Source organism: Rhinoraja longicauda, chromosome 28, assembly GCF_053455715.1.
Source record: "Rhinoraja longicauda isolate Sanriku21f chromosome 28, sRhiLon1.1, whole genome shotgun sequence".
Lineage (NCBI taxonomy): Eukaryota > Metazoa > Chordata > Chondrichthyes > Rajiformes > Arhynchobatidae > Rhinoraja > Rhinoraja longicauda.
This window is the reverse complement of record NC_135980.1, coordinates 8,378,549-8,388,097: the sequence shown is the minus strand read 5'-3', so window position 1 is coordinate 8,388,097 and position 9,549 is coordinate 8,378,549.

Here is a 9,549-nt window from a genome sequence, read left to right as displayed (position 1 = left end):
CGCTTGGTTTCGCCGAGGTGAGGTCTGCTGCATAATTTTACCGGGTTGTATGCAAAACAAAGCATTTCACTGAACCTAGGTACATGTACCAATAAACTATAATTACGGCACAAGGTATCATTGAATCGTTGAATCAAGTGAAAGTCATCATTTATTGGGTGCGTTTTAAAATCAAAATCTAAAATCTAAAATGTTGGTGGGTGTCGTTTGTTCATTGACTTGCCAATCCTTCACATTAAAAAATTAGTTAACATAAACAAGAGAAATGTTGATCTTGTACAAATTTGCGGTACAATGCAGTTTACTCCTAGACTTCAAGAAACTCAGCCTTTATGAATTGACGGGATGAACTCTTGTGACCTCACTCTGGCATGGCCACTCCATTCAATCTCCAAAGGTTCACATCAACCTCCACCTCCACATCAACACTCCAAAGACGTACAGGTATGTAGGTTAATTGACTGGGTAAATGTAAAAATTGTCCCTAGTGTGTGTAGGATAGTGTTCATGTGCGGGGATCGCTGGGCGGCATGGACTCGGTGGGCCGAAGGGCCTGTTTCCGCGCTGTAGCTCTAAAATCAAAAAAAATATCTAAAACCTGTCAGCATCTTGTACACCTCCACGCTGTATCTCTAAACCAAAGTAGGTTGCAAAAGATGAGTGTAGGGAACTCAAACGATGGATAACATGGGATATTTCTCTTGAATATTACCCTTGCCAATATTTGTACGATTTCACTCCATTTCCATTCTGTGAAGGAAGCCTTTGCTTATTCCGAATACACTGAATTATTTCCCTGCAGCCCAGAAAATTACTTTCCCTTGTGTGCCGATCTGAAATCACTGATTATTTTTTTCCACCAACAGTCAGGCAGTGAGCTCCTCCACATTCTCTGCATTAATTATATAATTTTTCGACTTCCCCTCATCAACACCTCCTGTGCTCTCTGCCCATTTTTTACAATTTAATTTAGTTTAGAGACACTGTATAGCATGGCAATCAAGTCCACACCAACCATCAATCATCCGACCACACCAGTTTTATGTTCGAAGGGTTTTAACCCAAAACGTAACCTATCCATGAACCACTGAATTACTCCAGCACTTTGTGTGTTTTGTTGTGAACCAGCATCTGCAGTTCCTTGTTAACTGCTCCATTGTGATATCTCCTACTTTGATGAAGTTCTCCTCCTCTCTCCAACAGATGTCCCAGTCCCTCTCACTGCTCCCCTCCTCTTCAACGCATTCTGAAGAAGAATCCTGACATGAAGCATCACCTATCCATGTTCGTTGGAGACGCGACCTGACCCGGTGGGTTATTCCAGCAATATGTGTCTCTTTTACCTATGTTATCTAACTTTCTCATCCACTCCCTGCACATTAGGGGGTACTTACAGAGAGACCAATTTAACTTACAAACCTACTTACAGAGACCAATTTAACTTACAAACCTGCAGGTCTTTAGATTGTGGGAGGAAAGGGGAGCACCTGGAAGAAACCCACGCAGTCACAGGAAGAATGTGCAAACTCCACACAGACAGTTCCTGAGGTCAGGATCGAACCCGTGTTTCTGCCGCTGTGTCACTATCTATCTCCTCCTGTTTTTGAACAATTCATTCATGGAAACAGCTTCTTTTGATTTGCACTTCCTAAACCAGGAACATTCCTAATCAATGTTGGTTAATCCAACATTTCTGAGGCTCATGTAGAGAAATGTAGTTCTATACCATCTTCTTACTCTGTTATAGTTTGGGCCAAGATTTAAGGAGTGGTAATTATCAGGGCAAATTATGTAATCGGTGAATGTTTGGCTGTGAAATGGCTTTAACGTTTCATTTTCTTGCAATGAATAATCCTACTCTCTTATGGAGTACTCTTGATTAGTACGAATATCAGGGGTTATGGGGAGAAGGAAGGGGAATGAGGTTAAGAGGGAACAATAGATCAGCTGTGATGTACGGACTGTTCCCAGACGGACATCATTCAGAGACGGACATCAAGTGCTGCTGGAAGGTCATCAACATGGTGAAAGAAGCTCTTTGGTCTGTCCGAGCTTTGTTGGCCTCTCAGAAGAGTGAGAAGTCCGTCGGGGAATGTTGCCGACTGGCCCGCTGCAGACTGCAGGAGTATGTGCTGAGGGACGCACTGAAGCTTGGTTGGGCCAACGCCAAGACTCTGTGGGGGAGGACCACAGTCTAGGGTCCTTCTGCTGCTGGACCAGGGGCAGAGTGTGGTGGAGACTGCCCCCAAGATAAGGGAAGGGATTTCACGCCAGGGGGCCACATGTGGCCTGGTTGTGGGGTAAAATTGTGTGATTTGTGTAAACAGTATTCAATGTATGTATAGCCTTCGAGAATGTTGGAAGAATTTTTTGCATGGTTCCTGTATTGTACATATTTTTATCTTGAATAAAGTTTATTTTGATTTTTTTTAAAGATTGAATGGTGGGCTAGACTTGATGGGCCGAATGGCCTAATTCTGCTCCAATCACTTATGAGTTTGCCTGTTCTTCCTGTGACTATATGGGTTTCCCATAGATACTCTAGTTTCATCCCAGATATATGCTGTTTGGTAGGAGAATAGGTTGTTTTCAATCACCCAGGTAGGTAGAAGGGGAATCAGGGTGGGCGGAGGAGAACATAAAGAATATGTTACAGGGATATAAGTGCAGGAATGGAATTGAAGAGATTGTACTGTGAGCTAGTGTAGAGTTGATGGGCTGAATGGCCTCTTTATTTGTTCAATACAAATTTGAGGAACACGTATTGTTTTGTTCCATTTCCATTCAAAAGATTGAAATTACAAATTACAATCACAGAAGACTGAATTTGACTTGGAAGGAAGATGAGGTTAAAAAGCAATTTAAATTCCTGCACATATATATTTAATAAAAATTACCAAAGTCCAATGAAGTCTGATGCAAAAAGTAATTTTCCACTTTGAGTGAAGATTTTAAGGGACATTCAGAATGTGATTCCAGTATCAATGAATTATACAATATGTAAACACAAACATCACAAACATCCCAAAGGTATTGGGAGTGCTTTAAATTTTTAGAGATCTCATGGTCAAAATAAATTAAGAAGATTTTATATTGAAAATGTATTTGTTTGAAATATGACCTCCCTAGTAACAGCACTGGCTGTAAAACAGTGACTTGTACATTTTGGAGAAAGAAACCACAGTGTGGTTAAGGAGTATTTTATGCCCAGGAGTCCAAAGATTCATTCACAAAGCACCATAGAACTGTTTTCTTTAAACAAAACAAGCTTAATCCCAAATTCTTGTGCTTTGAAAAGCAGGAACAACTGCAGACCGTAGATGAGGGATTTAGAATGTTTTTTTGCGCTTGTGATGGCTGGGGAATTAAATTTGTGGCACTCTGTCACTCTTGCAGACCCCGTGCTTGTGGAGTGGCTCAACTCTTCTGTACTTCTTTAAAAAAAAAAAAAGAATGTGGCATTTCAGGGTTTGTTCAATTTATTCGTTCAGTCATGAAAATAAACATCTGCCAGTCGGAAGCAAAACAGAATGAATATTGCAATTTATTAAGTATCTAAGTTACACTTCTAGCCGGCCATATCTGGCTTCAAAAACACAGTCTGATAAAAAAGAGTAATGACCACTGAATGCACAGAATGCAAAACATCCTAGTGTAGCGGGTTTGTGTTTGTCCCAATATAAAAACACAGAAAGCACTAGCATGCTTTGTGTCGGTCAAGTTGTGTATGTGTAATATCACATCTGAATGTTCATTTTGACTAACGCTGGTGTATCAGCTGCAGGTCCTTAAAGAAAATATCAACATCAAAAGAGCCTCCCTGATCTGCTAAATGCTCGCGTGGAATTCTGCGTTATATTCACAAAATGCTGGAGTAACTCAGCAGGTCAGGCAGCATCTCGGGAGAGAAGGAATGGGTGACGTTTCGGGTCGAGACCCTTCTGCGTTATATGTTCTGCAGAGTGAAACACAAAATCATTATCAACAAAAGATAGACACAAAAAAACAAAGGTAGTTTGTACTTTGTGTAGGAAGGAACTGCAGATGCTGGTTTAAACCGAAGATAGGCACATGAAGTTGGAGTAACTCATCGGGTAAGGCAGCATCTCTGGAGAAAAGGAAAAGGTGACGTTTTGGGTCGGGACCCTTCCTCAGACTGAAAGTAGAGGGGTGGAGGAGGGGGGGGGGGGGGACACAACCCAACCCAATGGTATGAACATTGAACTCTCTAATTTTTGAGTAATCCCCCATCCCATTATTTTTCCTTCGTCCCCCCACCTCTCTATCCAGACTCCAGTGGGGACTCAGTCTTCCTTTTCTTTTTCAACCCCCCCGCCCCACTTTCCCAACTCTAGTGCACATGCACTCTTCCATTATCCCTCCCTCCCCCTTTCATATATATCACTATCTTTGGCTTTACATTTCACTATTCTTTCAAACCTCTTCTCTCCTTATAAACACCCTCTTGTCACCTTTTTGTCTCCTTTTTGTCTCTAGTCGTTGTCCACTCATCTGTCAATGAAAACCTCCCTCACTATCCAACTATCACTTGTGTAGGAAGGAACTGCAGATGCTGGTTCACACACCGAAGATAGACACAAAATGCTGGAATAACTCAGCAGGACAGGCAGCATCTTTGGAGCGAAGGAAATGAGGAAGGGTCTCGACCCGAAACGTCACCCGTTCCTTCTCTCCAGAGATGCTGCCTGTCCCGCTGAGCCACTCCAGCATTTTGTGTCTATTTAACTATCACTTGTCCCACCCTCACCTCTTTTCCAGATAGCTATTCCCCACTACAATCAGTCTGAAGAAAGGTCTCGACATGAAACGTCGCTTGTCCATGTCTCCCAAAGATGCTACCACACACACAGAGTGGATTCCCTCGCCAACCAAGATGCCTGATCTACAGTAGTCCCACCTGCCTACGATGGGGCCAATGGTCTTCCTCTCAAATTTTAAATACGTTTTACTGCCTTTATGAGTTGCACCTAGAAATGCAGTTTAAAAAAAAAATGTTTTCATCAGAAACTTTTAACAAAGAATCGCATCAGACGTTTATTCTTATAATAATGTTATTCATGCCTTTGTGATAAGGAGGAAAAACCCGTTTGTGTGTAGGCCGAAGACTGGAAATATATTTTCAAACATTTTTGGCATTGTCTAATGCCAAATTGGCAGTGTACTTCTTAAACCTTGGTGTAAAAATTTAGGTTAATGGTACTAAAGTGTTGGTGTTGATGTTGGTTTAGTTGAGGGAATTACTTCTACTCCTACGATGAGCTGCTAGATCTTCACAGCAATGTCCATGCAGTTGAATGCTAAAAATCACCTTGTGTTGAACAAAAAATCCCATCCTATACTCTATGTAAAATAAATACATTAAATACGGTAAGTACATGGGGCATCTTGGTCGACATGGACAGGTTAAGCTGAAGGGTTTGTTTCTGTGCTGCATGACTTCACGACTTTAAAGACCACCGAGACCACAGAGGAATGCAGTAACAATATAATCAACCAATTGATAAAACACCCTTACAACATCAAAATGAGGGAATGGAATATCTGAACAAGGACCAGAAATAAACTTTGCTGCTTATTGACCTATGATATCCATTGCAACCATATCTGGTTTGCATTTATGTTATCTTGCAAACCAATGCATTTATGTTATCTTGCTGTTCTTCAAAAGTTCATAAGTTATAGGAGCAGAATTAGGCCATTTGGCCCATCAACTCTACTCCACCATTCAACACAGCTGATCTATCTTTCTCTCTCAACCCCGTTCTCCTGCCTTCTCCCCATAACCCCTGACACCTGTACAATCAAGAATCCATCAATCTTCGCCTTAAAAATATCCATTGACTTGGCCTCCACGGCCTTCCACAGATTCACGATCCTCTGAGAAAAAGAAATTCCTCCTCTTCTCTTTTCTAAAGGTACGTCTTTTTATTCTGAGATTATGCCCTCTAGTCCTAGACTCGCCCACTAGTGGAAACAACCTCTCTACCTCCATTCTATCCGGGACTTTCACTATTTGGTAAGTTTCAATGTGGTCCCCACTCATCCTTCTAAACTGAGGGAATACTGATCTGAAAAGGCAGCACTCCAGCAGTGCCACGCTCCCTCAGAGCTGTAGTGAAGTGTCAGCCTGGACTTGTGGTTCTTCTATTGATTGTGGTGGACAATGGGTTTTGCTTTGCCACTTAGAGCCAGAGAGCTGTACAGCACGGAAACAGGCCCTGCGGCCTACCTTATCCATACCAACCAAGTTGGCATGATGGGCTAGTCCCATTTGCTTGCATTTAGCCCATGGTCCTCTATTTCCTATCCATTTATTGGTCCAAATGTCTTTTAAAGTGGTAATTGTAGCTGCTTCTATAGCTTCCTCTGGCAGCTCCTTCCAGATACAGGCTACCCTCTGCCTACTTCATCAATTCTTGGTTGCATGGAAAATAACTAGCTGGTCAATGAAGATGCAATAGTCTTCTCTTCAAACCCCCTCTAACAATTTAGTGGTTTTACTGGTAAGTTATTGCGCAGGAATATATCAACTAGGATTTATGTTATGGATGTGTATGAAGGAACTGCAGATGCTGGTTTAAACTGAGGACACAAAATGCTAGAGTAACTCAGTGGGACAGGCAGCATCTCTGGAGAGAAGGAATGGGTGACGAGACCCTTCAGTGTGAAGAAGGGTCTCGACCCGATACATCACCCATTCATTCTCTTCAGAGATGCTGCCTGTCCCGCTGAGTTACTCCAGCATTTTGTGTCTATCTATGTCATTGATGCTGTTTTCACTTATAAAGATGAAATTGTGCCTGATTCTCGTAACGCCACCAGTTTAATGACCCATTTGGTTTGTTGTATCCAGTTTTCCAAAGTACTTTGCATGTACTGATAGAAATTTAAGAGCATCACTTGCAACTTCCACCAAATCAATGTAATACTTTAACATTAAAAAGACGCAAAGCGCTGGAGTAAATTTAACATAATTGGCATATCGAGTCACAGAGCTGTACAGCATGGAAACAGGCCCTTCGACTCATCTTATCCATGTCAATCAAGTTAGCATACTGGAATAGTCCCATTTTCCTGCATCCCTCTCACCCCATATATCTCTCTAAAGTCTTTTAAAAGTCGTATCTGTTTCTATAGCTTTCTCTGACAGCTCATTCCAGATATGGACTATCCTTGTGTGAAAAGGTTGCATCTAAGGTCCATCATAAATCTCTCCCCTAGCTTTGTTGTTGTAGATCACGAGTTTACACCTATCAAGGTGGTTACTAGTTTTCTCAAAGAAATCCATTCCTTGCGGGTGACACTAAGATTCCTCTGTTGACCAACCGTAAGAAAAGACCATTAATTGAGTATTTGTTGGACTTTAATTTCATTCAGACTGATTCAATTTGCTTACCTAATTCTGCAGCAGCAAACTAGTTAATATCGGAAATAATCATAGTGCAAAAAAGACACAAATGTTGAGTATTTGAAAAAAATGCTGGAAACACTCAACAGATCAGACAGCTTCTGTGGAGAATGAAGCAGTTGTGGAGAATGAAGTGTTGATTTTTCATGTTGAGTAAACACAAAGTGCTGGAGAAATTCAGCAGGTCAGGCAGCATCTATGGAGGACATGGACAGGTGACGTTTCGGGTCCAGACCCTTTTTCAGACACTGGGTCAGAACATGGTCAAAGGGCAGGAGAGCATCAGGAATCACAGAGGGGGTTCAGTGAGAGAGGGTCGGGCAGAACTCCGGCCAGAGAGAGGAGGAAAACTTCTTCAAAGTGGCCATACCTTGAGGAGACTTTGGAGCAATAAAATGGAGACACGTGAAACTTCAGATGCTGATTTACAAATAAAAAATTTACAAAGTACCAGAGTATCTCAGTGGGTCAGGCTGCAGTTTAATTTAGTTTAGAGATACAGTGCGGAAACAAGCCCTTTGGCCCACCGAGTGCAGGCCCACCTGCAATCCCCGTACACTAGCACCATCCTACACACTAGGGACAATTTGCAACTTTTTTCAAAGCCAATTAACCTACAAACCTGTACGTCTTTGGAATGTGGGGGGAAACTGGAGCACCCAGAGAAAACCCACGTGGTCACAGGGAGAACGTACAAACTCCTAACAGATAGCACCCGTAGTCAGGATCGAACCCGGGTCTCTGGCACTGTGAGGCAGCACGTCTACCGCTGCGCCACCGTGCTGCCCCACCCCAGCAGTTACTCTGCCATTTTGTGTTTTTTATTTATAAACCAGCACCTGCAATTCCTTGTGTCTCCCCTCTGACTTTTCATATTGATGACATGAAATAACAAATGTTTAGAATTTTATACAGTTGCATTTATTGCCTGTTTTTCATCCATGTCAAGGATTTTGTACTGAATGAGTAGTATTTTGATAAATTGAAACGATTTGGATTTTTGGAGAATGAAACAGCGTTCATGTTAAGAAACAAAATGATTTGGTTATTGCAGAATTTTTACCCCCCCCCCTCAAATTGCAGTAACAGGGAGATGTCAGTAGCTTTTTGTGCATGAGATTCACTTGTCTCAAAGAAGTGGCAGCCACGTAGAAAGCAACAGGTGCTAAATGGGCCCAGGTTGGTAAATTCCAAACCCAGTGTTTCTTCCGCACTGACAGACGACCTGCCATTGATAATTAAGCTCCTGCGAATTGGTTACTCCGTGCTTGTCAAGAAGCCTTGCAAATGTGCAGTTCAAAACCTTTGCGCGCTCTGTATTGTGCTGGACAGTTGGGTGGTGTGTTGACAGATTCCTTGGAATGAACTTAAGCTGGATGCAGACGCGGAGGTATTTTTGGGGGGCATGTCAGAAAATTTTCCTCTCCTTCCTATAACAGGGATTAAAAAATATTTTTCAATGGATTGAAAGATGACAGCTCCATTTTGCACCGTGCTCCATCCTCCCCTACGGCTGACCTGTTTAAACTGAGCCATCCTGCAATGCTGAAGTATTAGTCCAAAGCTCACCATAAAAACTGAGTTGCACCAGAGTATAGAGCCATGTCACATAATTTAGTTTTATTTATTCATTTTCTATGATCTGGGCACCAATGACGAGATCATAGAGTCATGGTCACAGAGTCTTACAGCGTGGAAACGGGCCCTTCGGCCTAACCTGCCTTCTCTAGTCAACATGTCCCATCCACAGTAGTCCCACCTGCCTACTTTGGGCCCATATCCCTCTAAACCTGTCCTATCCATGTACCTGTCTAAATGTTTCTTAAATATTGAATAGTACCTTCCACAACTACCTCCTCCGGCAGTTCTTTGCATGAAAAAGTTACTCCTCAGGTTCCTATTAAAGCTTTCCCCCCTCACCTTAAACCTATGCCCTCTATGGCTATTTATTCTCCTACTCTGGGCAAGAGACTCTGTGCATCTACCCGATCTATTCCTCTCATGATTTTGTACACAGTATATATTGCCTGTTTCCAAATGCACTTTAAGATGATAATGGTGCCAAATCAGTGGATTAGTGGCTCGTTAGATCATTTTCGTTTTAACAATCAGTTACCTTG